Source organism: Tursiops truncatus, chromosome 15, assembly GCF_011762595.2.
Source record: "Tursiops truncatus isolate mTurTru1 chromosome 15, mTurTru1.mat.Y, whole genome shotgun sequence".
NCBI classification, from domain to species: domain Eukaryota; kingdom Metazoa; phylum Chordata; class Mammalia; order Artiodactyla; family Delphinidae; genus Tursiops; species Tursiops truncatus.
In genome coordinates this window covers 48,531,135-48,543,705 of record NC_047048.1, presented here as the reverse complement: position 1 = coordinate 48,543,705, position 12,571 = coordinate 48,531,135, and the positions used below count along the sequence as shown (strand labels likewise).

At 40.9% G+C, this 12,571-nt stretch overlaps 1 protein-coding gene, 1 long non-coding RNA gene and 1 pseudogene across 8 annotated transcripts in view; 2 read left to right on the top strand and 1 right to left on the bottom strand.

The window, feature by feature from the left end:
- Nucleotides 1-11,166, bottom strand: part of LOC141276517 (uncharacterized) — a 136,251-nt gene extending 125,085 nt beyond the window's left edge. The window contains exons 1-2 of the long non-coding RNA XR_012326212.1: nucleotides 10,819-11,166; nucleotides 8,919-9,152 (exon numbers count right to left, since the gene is read on the bottom strand). This is a non-coding gene — a long non-coding RNA (uncharacterized lncRNA). The remainder of the gene's footprint in view (nucleotides 1-8,918; nucleotides 9,153-10,818) is intronic.
- Nucleotides 351-921, top strand: LOC101337594 (transmembrane protein 14A pseudogene; annotated as a pseudogene).
- Nucleotides 11,156-12,571, top strand: part of BTBD3 (BTB domain containing 3) — a 39,196-nt gene continuing 37,780 nt past the window's right edge. For 2 of the 7 annotated variants that reach the window (XM_033839082.2, XM_033839081.2), the window contains exon 1: nucleotides 11,156-11,295. The gene's annotated coding sequence lies outside the window, so the exon portion shown is untranslated. Of the gene's footprint in view, nucleotides 11,296-12,205; nucleotides 12,299-12,571 lie in introns of all 7 variants that reach the window. The other 5 variants (XM_073792657.1, XM_073792658.1, XM_033839083.2 and 2 more) reach the window with 5 other exon arrangements.

Below are 12,571 nucleotides of genomic sequence, written 5' to 3'. Positions count from 1 at the left end.
GCCCTGCGTTTATGTATGTGGGAACTAGGGACAACAAAGCCAATTTTAGTGTGAAAATCAGCGTTTAATCTAGAGGCTAGGGATGCCAAGAGGCTCAGCTTCCAACTACTAAAATTAAAATTGAGAGTGCCGAGAGGTAGCACGCAGAGTCAGAAGGCACTGGCGGCGGGGTCAGCTTCCAGACCGTAGCAAGTATTTACTGAGCACCTGCCTAGTGCTTGGCAGTGAGGTTGATGCTTGTGAGAAAGACAGGACGAACTGAACCTGAGCTTAGTCCTCAAGGAGTTGGACTGGCCCAGAGGAGAGAGAAATTCAACGGAAGTAACTCTACACCAGACTTGACCTTGCCAATGGACCTGGTTGGTTTTCGTTATGCAGCCCTGGCGGCATCCGTAAGCATTTTGGGATATAAGCAGAGAGGTGGCGTTCCATCTTTGATTGCTGGTCTTTTTGTTGGATTTTCGGCTGGTTATGGAGCTTACTGTGTCTCCAATGACAAGCGAGGTGTAAAACGATCACTGTTTACAGCTTTCTTCCTGGACACCACAATGGGAGTGAGGTTTAAGAGATCCAAGTAAATCATGCCAGCGGGGCTGGCTGCAGGTTTAAGCCTCATGATGCTTCTGAGACTTGTCTTATTGCTGCTCTTGTCTCACTCTGAGAATTCGGAGGAACTGAAACCTAAATTTGTGTCATTCTGATGTAACAGCCAGAGCCTATTCTTTGTATTGAAAAGATAAATTTCAATATGGAAAGTTCAACATGGTCTTATTTTATGTTACAAACTATAAAAGACATACCGTCACCTCTAATATGGACAATAGTTTAAGGGTTTTTTTTAAACAAATGGTTTAACTGTTTTCTAATTATCACATACTGGTTTCATGAAAGATATTTAATAAATCGTGATACACTCTTTGATTTGCTGTCATGTTTTATAGATGTGGTTTTTTTTTGATAGTTCCAAATACTCATGTCTGAAATAAGTTTAAATTAAACTACAACGTATCAGATGATGGAATGCCCCTTAAGTGGGCTTCACAGAATGCTAATGTTATCTATTTGTCATTTGTGTTATATTTGAAATCATTTTTTTTCCATTTTAATTGTATTACTGCCTTTTTTTTCCTTAAAAAACTTCAGCCTCAGCACACTCTGTAACAACAGAACGTATTCAGTATTCAAATAAAACACATTCTGTTTTAAAAAATTAAGTTAAATTAAAACCGAAATGTAGTATTTCCATGATGTAATACCACACCTAACGGAAGGAATCAGATGAAAAAAGACAGATAATATGAAGTGTTGGCAAGGATAAGAAACATGCACTGTCACACAATGCTGGTGGGAGTGTAAATCTGTACAACCACTACTGTTGAGCAATGTCTACCAAGGCTGACTTATTCAAATCCTCTGACTCAGCAATCCTCCTTCTAGGTATAAGTCCAACAGAAATATGTCCCTCTGTCCACCAAAGACATGTATAAGAAAGTTCACAGCACCACTGTTTGAACAGGGAAAAACTGGAAAACAGCCACAATGCCCATCGATAATCACACTGGATGACTAAATTTTGAAACAGTCACACATGGGATACTATACAGCAATCAGAATGACCTACAACCACCCCCAATAATCTGAATGGAGCTCACAAACTTAATACTGAGCAAAGGATGACACAAAAGAGACATAGTGTATGATTCCATTTATAGAAAATTTGAAAACAGCCAAAATGAGTCAACGCTGTCAGAAATGAGGATGCTGTTATCCTGGGGAATTGGGTAGTGGTGTCCAAAAGGGGCATGAGGTGGGCTTTTGGATGATGGTCATGTCCTGTTTCTTGGTGAGAGTGCTGGTTACATGGATGCTTTTAGGTTGTGAAAATTAATTGAGTTGCACACTTATGCATAGTTTTCCATGTGTATGTTATACTTCGATAAAAATTTTAAAACGTGGAATTAAACATCAAGTCGAAGTAATATGATGTGATAAAAATTTGGTTGTCTTACAAACAGCTGACACTGTGTAGTGTTGATAGTGTCGGCTATTTGTAAGACAACCAAATTTTCTTTTTTTGGCCACGCCTCATGGCTTGCAGGGTGCAGGATTGAACCTGCACACTCAGCAGTGAAAGTGTGGAGTCCTAACCACTGGACCACCAGGGAATTCCGACAACCAAATTTTTATTTCAGCAAATAATGCTCTCTGAATTTTAGCTTTCTCATTTTAAAAGTGGGGAAAATGATATCTGTTCTATTCATATGGTTGATTTGAAAATCAAGTGAGTTAATGGATATAAAAAAACTTCATAAACTGTGAAAATGTATACACATGGAAGATATTCCTGTTGGAAAAAGGTAGGGGAGGTTTTAATTTTTAAATGACTTTTCACTGTTAAGGAATAGCTCCCTTTGGCAAATGATAGTATTTGTAAATGTTTTGGATCAAATTTTAAAAAGCAGGTTTGTCAATTATATAATGGTCTTTAATGTACCCAGATTGTTGCTTTTGTTTCAGAAAACAGAAAATTACATGATAGCTTGTAAATGGCACATTCAATTTCACACACTGAGAATGCTTGAAAAGTAAAAGGTCCACGTATAATGCAGGAACTCAAATTTAATGGCATCAAATGATACATAATTTGATTCGTTTAGTCACGTTTCCAGAAATTAATCACTGAGTGTTAGTGTCTTTCTGTCCTTTGTGACTTGGTTTGTCAAGAGAAAACTGCCCTTTTTGCCATATCACTACTCATCAGCATTAGATGGTTCTCTGGATTTAGCATTTCAATCCAGTGCTCAGCATCTGGAAACATTTTAAAAGGTCAGACTGCTACTCCCTTATTCAATTTACTAAAGTTTCACAAACATAATGAGCTTCCCAAGATGCTTAGAAACACCTTTAGAAATCAATGGAAACTTTGTTAGAGCAAAAATTGGGAGAAAAGATTAGGAGAGGAAATCGGAATGAATGATATGTAGCTTCTTCCTTTCCCACTGATGTTTTTTCTCTAGATCAGAGTGCCTGAACAGTACCACAATTGACCTTTTAGGATGGCTAATTCTTTGTGGGGTGGGAGCTGCTATCCTGTACATTATGTTTAGCAGCAGCCCTGACCTCTAACCACCTGATGCCAATAGTCCCCTCCCCCCACATTGTGACAACCAAAAAGGTCTCCAGCCATTGCCAAATATCTCCAGGAAGGGAGAGGGGGTTAAAATTTCCTCCAGGTGAGAACAACTGCTCTGGATGGAAATCTGCTAATGCCTTTGTCTTCAGATCTTCTCCAAGACGTTGACACCTTTGTACAATTTTCCCAAACTTTCTGGAAACAGTCTGGATGTAAGGTGCCCTGCTAAGGTGTGCAAGTAAGCAGGTGGTTTGGCAAACCCATGTTGTTCTCTGGCACAGTAGGTCACTGCCTCCTGTGAACATCTTTAGAGCATACCTCCATTGACAGCATCACATTTTGAGAAGATCAGAGAGGACTAGAAATCAGAGGACAAGAGGCAATCACTGAGGGGAATGAAGATAATACTCAGGTCTGCCTGGGAAGGGACTTGATGACGCCTCTCCGTGTCTGTGTTTACCTGGTGCATGTGGAGCTGCCCTGCTCACATCCCTTCACACTTACTGGTGCAAAACGCCTGTCTTCCAGATGCCAGCAATTGAGATTCTTTGCCTTTTTTCTGGCCACTGAACCACCTTCAGCTCATAAGCAAAGGTTGAATGGAAGTGCAGGGAAATCAGTTTCCCTGGGAGCAGAACCTCAGTCTTTGATGGACTGGATGAGAATTGATGGATAACAATCCCAGCTCCCTCCAGCCTCGACTGGGACATCCCTGGTGTGTGTTCCCCACTCGGTCCCCCCAGTCCCCCACAGGACTGAGCTCCAGCTGGTAACCTGGCTGCGTCCCGCTCATTGTTTCACTTCCCCGCTTCACCCTCAGTGTTTCCTTGGATCACCTCCAAACACACTACTTGCACTTGAATCCTGTTTGGAGGTTTGGTTCTGAGGAAAATCAAAGCTAAATGGTCTGGTGGGATATGACTTTCTGCTGTCACATTCTGGAATATTCCAAACCCACAAAGCTAACCTTGGGAGAATTAGATTCCACAGGGCTTCTCGGGGTCCAACTTATTTGATCAGAAAGAATACCTTCTCCAGCTTTATGGGGAGTTGCACAGTAATAACCCTTTTTAGAACGGCAAACAGCACAATACAAGTAGGTGGTGTTTTATTCGTCTGTTTTTTGTCATTCACTCATGTAGGCACAGAATGTTGCATGGTAACTCACAGCTCTATGAACTGTAATTTACTCTTATAAGGTTATAATCTAGTAACAAACAATTTACAATGCCTGTTTAAAGGGAAAAAGAAAAAAGGTTTCTATAGGACTCTGAACCTCCACAGATGCCAAGTAAGCAAACCCAGAGAAGGAAATGTACTTGCTTATTTCTTAAAAACACAGCTCAGTCATATAATCAAGTGATAAAACACAATGCCTCTTACTTTAATGTCTGGGTTTAAGAAAATCTCTCCATATAACTCTTTAGTATGTTTTCCTCAAAATTCAACCGGGAATGGTTTTACATGATGAATTGAGCCATCAATTACGAGGTGAAAAACACACGTGTGAACTACAAACGTTAAATGGATAACAGACAAGTAGGAAGTGTTTATCAACAACTGTATGCATATGAGAACTTGTTACTTAATCTTTTTGAAGTCAGGTTTAGAATTCTGATGAAATACATAGCATTTAAAACCCTTTTAGAATTCAAGACTGCATAGTGTTTTAAACATATCTGTTTACTGATTGTTGGGTTAATCAAAGACTGTATTCATTTTTGTTATTTACCCATATAACCAATTTTAAAAAGGTTTTAAAAGTGTAAAAATGACTAAACCTCAAAGAAAAGTTCTACAAGACAGAAGGATACTGATAAAACTTGAGAGAGATCCCATTTACAATAGGGAGAGATAGTCAACACTGCAATTACTGAAGAGATTGAAAAGGAAACCTTGCAGAGTAAGAACAACTGGAAATGTATGGAATCAAATGTGATAGGACTAACCAAATAAGACCTAGGCATGGCAGATTAAATTAATTAATGCCTGTATCCATTCTGGGCTTGCCAATGTGGCTTACTTTGGCTAATGAAACAGTGTCAACTTGATGTAATCAGAGGCTTTAAAATGTGCTTGGGTATTTTCACAGTTTCTGGAGGGCCACCACTGCTCTGAGAACACACCTGGGCTAGCCTACTGGAGACGAACAGACCACGAGGAGCAGTGCTGAGCTATTCCAGTTGACCATCCTAGACCAACTAGTTCCAGGCACCCCACCTGGCCTAGAAGCAGAACTGCACAGCAGACCCAGAGATTCGATGGAAGCAATAAAGGTTGTCTTAAAGCCACTAATTCCTAGAGTGGTTTATTACTGAGAGGTATTAGATATACCTGATATGTTAGGTACAGATAATCAACAATGACTGGAGTAGAAAGCAAGGTGGGAAATTTTTGTCATGAATGTGAATTAGCTCTTATACTGGCAGTAGGATGTTGAGTGCAAGAGTTAAACATATTAAATAAATGTAGGCATCATAGAAAAGTTTTGTGATCCCATTGTCAGAGGTGTTTCTCTATTAGGAGATTTTCTAAACAATCATAAAGTAAAAATTCCACAGAACAAATACAGAAGTGCCAACACACAACAGTTCTCACCAAGCACTGAAGTAAATCTTTACCTGGAATTGTCCATGTTACATCAGAACTCATGGCCTGAATAATCAAAGCTTGGAATTTTATTAGCAATTGTTAATTTTATTAAGAAATACTAGTGATGCACATGTGCCACGTATGCTATATATGCTACACCGCTAGTATGTTTCAGCATGATTTTTAAACGCTATTGGTTTCAAGTAAAGAACAACTGACACCGGTCTCATAATATTTAAGTTTTGATAATGCCTTAAATAAAACTAGTGATTCTCAAACTTAGTTGCATATTAGAATCACCCGAATTTCTTTTTTCATCCCAGTGCCCAGGTGATGCCCTAGAGCAAATACACTAGAATCATGGGACCATGACACAGGCATCAACATTTTTTCATCTTTTCTCAGGTGATTCCAATGTGCAGCCACTTTTGAGAACCAACAACCTAGTCCTAGATCTGTGCTGTCCAGCTCGATAGCAACTAGTCACATGTGGCTACTAATTATTTGAAATTGCAGTCTGAATTAGGATGAGCTGTAAGAGGAAAATACAAACCAGATTTTGAAGATGTAGTATGAAAGCAAATGTAAAATATTTCATTAATAATTTTTTATATTTATTACATGATGAAATGATAATATTTTGAATATCTGGATTAATGCATTATTGAAGTTAATTTCACCTGGTTTTACTTTTTAAAATATTGCTAGAAAATTTTAAATTTCATATCTAGCTCAAATTTGTGGCTAACATTTCTTTCTTAGAACTGACCTAGACTGTCCCATTAAACTAGAATATAAGGGATATAAATAATTTTAATATTCATGTGACTTTACAAAACCTTGCTTAATGTAGTATGTGTTTACATTCTGGAAAACTGGATATAATTTTCTGTAGTGTAGGAGGTTCATTTTTAAAGAAACAACCCTCTATAACCCAGTACTGGGTTTGTCGCACAGTTTTTGTCGTTGCTTATGCAAAATAATTTACATGCATTTAATTTTTATGATTATACTCAATTTAATATTTTAAATGTCATATTGATGGAACATTTACTTAGGATTTAAAACTACAGGTATAATTAAAATGTGCAAAAGTCATCTTATTGAAAAGTTGTGTGTCAATGACATTTTGTCAGCGGCATAAAATATTAAAGGGAGGTAGAACTGGAAAAAATAATAGATATTGTGCCTGCTAGCCATTTTATTTTATATTTTTATTTTTCATGATCAAATATTCTTATAATAAGAAATATTTATATTGCCAATCTCTTTACTGAGTAGGCAACATTCTACTTGTGATACTCAACAGGTTGAATTCTTTTGAATAGTATTAATTTTAAAAAATCATGGAGAAAAAAAAAATCATGGAGAGAGGATGCTGTGTATATCTGTAGTGCAGAGCTATGTATTAGTTCTAATTTTAAACCATTTAATGTGAGCACATTGGTTAATTCTGCAAGGCACCATTCCAGAGTTGGTAATTTTAAAAAAAAATTTGGCCCAGGATTTATTTTAACTTATTTCACATCTCCTATTATCATCATTATTATTCATCAGATGATAATTAACATCCATGGCTGGAGGCTATTCCTTTCAATTTTATTAAAACTCTTCCTTTTCTAGTATAGAGTTTCCTTCAATCCCAGATTAATTTATTTCCCACTCACTGTGGCAAAGCTCCTGAAATGAATATATTCACAAATTCTTATAATAAAATAACATCCTGATTATTTAAAAATTACTAAAATGCTGTGTATTTCCCCTAAATCACTTGCTTTTGTCAGTCCTGCAGTTGGCTTACTCTCATCCACAGTGGAATATTTCATTCTCAGCCAAAAGGAAAACGGGGGTCACAGCATGACAGCCCTGGCTACAGAACAAACATGATGGCCATCTCTGTCCACCTGGCTCATGGTTTCCAACTCAATTATTCCTTGTCCTTTTATGAACTCCAATCCCCACTGTTTGTTATTGTCATGTTAGATTTTTAGGTATTCTCCTCATAAATCTTCATGAGGTCAGGGGAATTTACCTAAGTATTTTTTTTTTAACTCTGAAGTTAAATTCTCCTTTAAACAAAACAACAGCCATGACGGAAAAAGAAAGAGGAAACGAGGAAAAGAGGAGTTTTTACCTCTGAATGGCTTGAAAAGGCCCCTCCTGCCTCGCCCTCTCTTATTATACCCTGTAAACCCTGAACTGAAGCAAGTGAGTCAGGGGAATGAGAATGTTATTTTATTTAACACTTACCAGCTTTGTTCAAACTTTTTTTAAAAGATGCTGCTCTACCCTATTGGCGTGTGCCAAACCAAACTGTGCAAAGTACAACTGGCTCAATCATTTATGCCCCTCCTAAGGCGCTTGCCACATTCTGCCTTACATTATAGCTATGGACTCATAGGCTCTTTGATCAATTCCCCGAGGGCAAGGAGGTTGCCTAGTACATAACAAATGGCAATATCTGTAGATTAAATGGAATATCTTATCCATTTTTGCATGCTCCCAATAGCTACAGGATTGCCCCAAAAGGGATTCAATAAACACACTGATTGAATGCTACATCATGCATCTACTCTGAGACTAAAAATTATTTCCAGTGTAAACTCTCCTTAGGTTGCTCCATCCTAGCAGCAAGTAGTTAATTGGCACTTAAATTGAAATAAAATGTTCAGACGTGAAATCATGTCACTGCTTTGCATGTCTGGTGTTTTAAGAGTACAACTAGAGTCTATCTTTAGGCTCATTAGGCATTTATTTGAAAATAATTAAAATATTCATACGTATCACCTTTTTGGTATATCATAGCTAGGGAGACCAAAATTGTGTTACCTCCTATATCAATTTTTAAAATTTAATAGTATTACCCAGTGAACTGAGAAAATCTCACAGTGCCAATATCCACACTCTCTCCTCTTTTGGTTTCTGCCTCTGGTATTCATTTACAAGTAATAGCAGTTGCCGTTTATTCAGACCCTAGCATGTGCTGGGTGCTTTACCCATTTTTATTTAATTTGTCATAACCTTATAAGTTAAAGATTATAATCCCCATTTTTCAGATTCAGATGATAATTAACTCATGTAATCTTCATAACCTTGCAAGGTATATTAGTCAGGGTTCTTCAACTAGAGAGAGAGAGAGAGAGAGAGAGAGAGAGAGAGAGAGAGAAAGACTTATTTTAAGGAATTCACTCACATGATTGTGGAGGCTGGCAAATCCATAATCTGCAGGGTGAACCAGCAGGCTGGAGGCCCAGGGAAGAGTTGCAGTTCAAGTCCAGAGGCAGTATGTTGGCAGAATTCCTTTTTTTTTTCAGGGGAGGTCAGTCTTTTTCTATTTGGGCCTTCAACTGATTGTATAAGGCCCACGCACATTATGGAAAGCAATCTGCTTCGCTCCAAAGTCCACTGACTTAAATGTTAATCTCACCTGAAAAAAAATACCTTCGCATAAACATCTAGACTATGTTTGACCAAATATCTGAGTACTGTGGTCTGGCCAAACTGACACATAAAATTAACCATCATACAAGGTAAATATTATGATTCCATGCTACTGTAGGGGAACAAAACTTGCCACCCCAAAATGTCTCTTTGGTATGCAGATTTTTTTTAGAACTGAAAACAATCAAGGCCCAAAAGACTTAGGAAGAAATTCCGACCTTCCCCCCCAATTGCCTAAAAATTTTAGATATAGGGCCTATTCCAGGAATAGAGCTATCACCAGAGATACCTGCAAAAAATATGGGCTAGGGATGGTAGCAGAATAGGGCTTAGAGATCAAAGTCCACTCTGTGTCCCATTGTCTCTGCCTGACCCAGCAAACAGTTATTTACCAAACATTTATATGAATTGCCTTCTCCCCCTTTCAAGTCCCAAACCACGACCCACAACATCTTCTTTTGCCTTTAAACTGAAGATACTATTTAAGATAAGGGTGTCAGTCATTTTGGTGAGTTACTCCGTTTTCCTGGCTCTCTGCCATGCACATATGTTATTAAACTGTTGTTTGATTTTCTTCTGTTAATCTGTCTCAATTGAATTCTTACACCAGCCAGAAGAACCTAAAAGGGAAGAGGAAAATTTCTTCCTCCCTGACATTACAGACGAACACAGTAAGGCTCACAGATATTGAGTAATTTGCATGACATCAGACAGTTTGTTTCAGAGCATCTGGACTTTATAAAAGGGGTTTTTGTTTTCCAAAGTCCATATATTTTTCACTACATATACTGTCTCTCAAATTAATGTTTTTTTAATTAAGTAGAAATGTATTCTCCCAGGACCAAACTCATGTTAAAAGAAGCATTTAGTGATTGTAGCTGTACATTTTAAAGGTCTAATTTATCCACTAATAAATATCTACCAAGGATGATGATCTAATCTAATGAAGTAGGTGTCTGTCATGAGAAACAATTCTTTACACCCAAACAGGCAGTGACAAAAACTAGGGAATCCTGTCCTTCACAATCTCACAATCTCTGAAAACGTTTCCATGTATTCTATTTCTGATGCCAACACTTGAATTCAGGACCCTTCTACTTCTACAGAATTTCACTGCTAGTCTTCACCTTATATTCCAAAATTCTGCATCTAATCAGACCGCCAGAAACACCAGACTCTTCTCCCTCACACCTTTAGTATTTATCAGTTATCCACTAAAAAAAGCTGAAAATTTGAAGTGAAGCATCAAAAATCTTTTCCAGACGAGCTTCAAGTACCCTTCCTGCCACCGTTTTTGCCCTTCACTATGAAAAACACATTCAGATTAAACTTGTCCCCAAGAAGGTTCATGAGCTCGTATATTACTTGACTTTTTTTTTTTTTTGCAGTTTCTGCCTTTGCGTTGACCTTTCTCCCAGGTGAGCTTATCTTCTAACTCCATCTCTTACCCTTCCAGGCTTCTCAAAGTTTTCTCATCACCCCAGCCAGAGGCAACTCTCCTTCCCCAAACTGCTTAAGAGTGTAGTTAAGGTTTGCAGTTTCAGGTACTGGAAGATCTCTATTTATGCACTTTTCTCATCTGTTCAAAGAGAGGGCTGGATTCAGTGCCCGAAAAGGAATCCCAAAGCCAAACGCAATCGATTCACCATTACCTGAGGATGCCCTGTGTTCTGCACAAAGTCTCTGCCAAAGTAGGTGCTCAATAAATATTTAACACCTTAATTGACGAATGATACAGAGAAGAAGACTGCAACTTGTGGGACAACAGCGAACTTGCTTCTCAGCGAAGGGTGACTTTTGGCCCTCTTCCACTTCCCTACGTTTCACAGGTCCAGGGTCACAGCCCGCTACGCCACCAGACCCTAGGAAGGGAAAGGCACTACGCATGCCCGGTATCCAGGGGCGCCTCCGGGCGCGCAGCTCGCTCGGCCCCGCCCCTCCCGTCGCTCGGGTGCGCGCGTGCGCGGCCCCGCGGAGCGTGCCCTGCGTGCGGGTGCCCGCCGAGCCCGCCGGGCGCTGGTTCCCGGAGTGCCCGGGCCGGGGCCTGAGGAGCGGGCACCGAGCCGGGGCAGCGAGCAGTAAGCAGAGCAGACGGCGGGCGCTGCCTGAGGCGACAAGGACAGCGAGCGGTAAGTGAGGGGACCGTGAGCGAGCGGACGGGCGCCTCCGCGCGTGCGCAGCGTCGGACCGCCGGGCCAGGGGCGCGCTCCCGGCCGCGGGCCGGAGGGGCAGAGCTTGGCTGGGCAGAGACGGGGCTGCCGGCCGGCGTCGGGACAGGGGTTGTGGGGGCGCCCGGATCCCCCGTCCCGGCTCGAGAGGCGCTGGCCGCGCGGGTGGGGTTCCGGAAGAGCTCCAGGCGGGACGGTGCTGGCCCCGCGCGGAGGTCCTGGCGTCCGGGCCCGAGGGTAGGGCTAGCTGCAGCTGAGGACGCCGGGGAGGGGCGAGGCGAACCCCCCGAGGCTCCTGCCGGCAGTACGGGCGCTCTTTGAGTGCGCGACCCCCGAAGGTGGCCGAGGTCCAAGGAGGGGGCGCGGCCGAGCAGCCTAGGCGTCGAGCAGGTGGCGGGGCCGCGCCCCTCTCCCGGGGAGGCGCGGGTTGGAAACGGGAGCAAAGTTCCCTGGAACAACTTTACTGGGGTGCAGCCTGCGGGGCCCGACCGACACCCCGGCCTTCGCCCAGCCCCTGTGGCCGCAGGACCCCCGCGAATGCTGGTGGGCTTCTGCGGGTTCAGTTTCTTTCTGGTCCTGGAGCTCGTCCTCCAAGTTCTGAGCTGTATTCACTGCCAATTCGCTCTTAAAATAGATGTGTAAGTTTGGTGTTTCGGTAAGAAGGATATTTGCTCTCTTGGGAAGAAAGGGCTTATGTTGCCAGTTTTTGTTTTTTTTAATCTCAAAGAAAGTATTGTTAGGGCATACCGGGGACTCCTATTTATCAAGAAACCTATTGTCCTGTGTGTGCTTGGAGAAACCCAGCTAATTTCTATTATTAGCCGTAAAAAGACAAAGGGAGATAACTGTGCTTTCTTTTTTCCTTTCTTAGAGTACTGTAGTTCCTAAAACTGGCTGCACAAAAGGATCATTGGAGACTTTTAAAACTCTGCTCAAAATTGCACCCCAGACCAATTAAAACACGGTGTGTAGTTTATAAAGTTCCCTCGGTGATTCCAATAGTGCAGCAGAGTTTGGGAAGCATAGGTTTAATTTAAGAAAGTCAAGATTTTAGTTTTGCAAAGTAGCATTCAGTTTGTAACTGATGAGACGAAACTCTGGCTTCGTTTTCCATAGACAGGAACTCACAAAGAGTGGTTTGTTCCCGCCGGGGAGGGAGGGAGGGAAGCGCCTCTAATGGTTCAAACTTTAGCTGAACTGTATAATACGACTCCAGCGTCCAGACATTGTTCTAACT